We start from the raw sequence: 1,617 nt of genomic DNA, 5'->3' as shown, positions 1-1,617 counted from the left end.
TTTTTTTAAATATATACACATTTATTATTTCTATTTGTTATCTTTTCAGGCAAAGATTTTTTGATTGATATCTTTTATTGGACCAACTGCATAGTTAGGTTAAATTAAACAAGCTCTCCAACTCATGACCTTATTCTTCAAGTGATCTGATAAAGAATGCCTTGCATTCAAAAAACTTGTCTAGCTTTTTTGCTAACCAGACAGCTAATCCAATAAAAGATATCACCTATAAACCCCCCTGCCTCCAAATTCCTGGACCATACTGGCAATAACACCACTCCAACCTGTTATTTTTTCAGTGGTTTAATACTAGATGACCCTTATATACAAGTAAAAACAAAAAAACAAACAATAAAAGGGAAGTGAAATGCATTGTGTATGTACTATTCTATTCAATATATGTTCTTATATAGTCTATATAGGTTCTTATGCCCCCTTCCAGCTTTACAGTAACCACCATAATAAACATCTGCCACATTTACTTTCTGTTCTCTGCATTTATTGAATGCTACAGGGACTTCTGGAAGTGATTCCTGTTTACTGTAAATCTTTTTGTGTGTGTAAGTGTTCTTTGTATTTCAGCAACTCAGAGTCATTCTGTGAATTATTATTTGGCTGGGCTTCTATCCTTATCTCTGTCCTTCAGTTGTTCTTTATCAAGTGGATTGGGATGAGAGGGGTTATTGTGCATCTTGGTAGAGGTTTTTGCCCCTTTGGGTTCCCTTGCTTTGTTTTTCCATATGTTTCAAATCTGATCGGTTGCTCTGTGGTTCTGTGAGAAGGGTACAGGCAAAAAAGGCACCTTGCACTTGGTGGTGAGGCCTATGATGGTCTCTTGTCCCACAGGGTGTTCATTCCACAGGCCCCTCATGCTATGCTTTCTCCTGGGGAGACGAGCTTTACTCTTGCTGTGGAAAACTCCTTTTTGAAGGGAAAGTTAATTGACCATTTTTTTATCCACGGTTTTTTGTTTAAAGAAATCTCTGGCCAGGCCTTGAAGATAAAAGGCTGAGAATTTGAACTCAATTTGAAATTCTGTGGACAGCAAGAGTAGAGAGCAGAGGCCTGGCTTGATGTGCTCACTGAAGCCTACTTTGCTGCAGAGACATACTGCAGTGTCTGTAGTCATTCGCGTTTCATAAGCACTGCAGGATTCAGGCCCAGGTACAGTGACTGCTGGAGAGAGGACATAGCTCGGGATCTGGCAGACCAATAAACACATTGTCACATGGAGTCCAGCCCAAGAACCAGGGAGGTTATGCACTTTAGGATGGATGGTTAGGCACACGCATAGGGACTGCCAGTACATATGTATATTTAGTCTATCCATCCAGGGCCAAACACTCCTGCCACCACTTGAGCAAGGACAAGTCTCCGTCCAGGAACAGGGACAGAAAGTCTATGACATACGTTCCTTCCCCTGACCCTCCAAAAGGTCTTCTGCTGGGGCCGGTTCCTTGGGTCTAGACTGACTTGGTTCCTCACAGTTCTTCCCTCCCTCCCCAAACTCTGGAGAACAGTTTCACAGACTCATAGTTTCATAGTTTCATAGTAGCTAGAGTCGGAAGGGACCTAGGTAGATCATCTAGTCCGACCCCCTGCCTTGGCAGGAAAGAG

Source organism: Crocodylus porosus, unplaced genomic scaffold (genome assembly GCF_001723895.1).
Source record: "Crocodylus porosus isolate Cpor-Errol unplaced genomic scaffold, CroPor_comp1, whole genome shotgun sequence".
NCBI lineage: Eukaryota > Metazoa > Chordata > Crocodylia > Crocodylidae > Crocodylus > Crocodylus porosus.
This window is presented reverse-complemented; position numbering follows the sequence as displayed.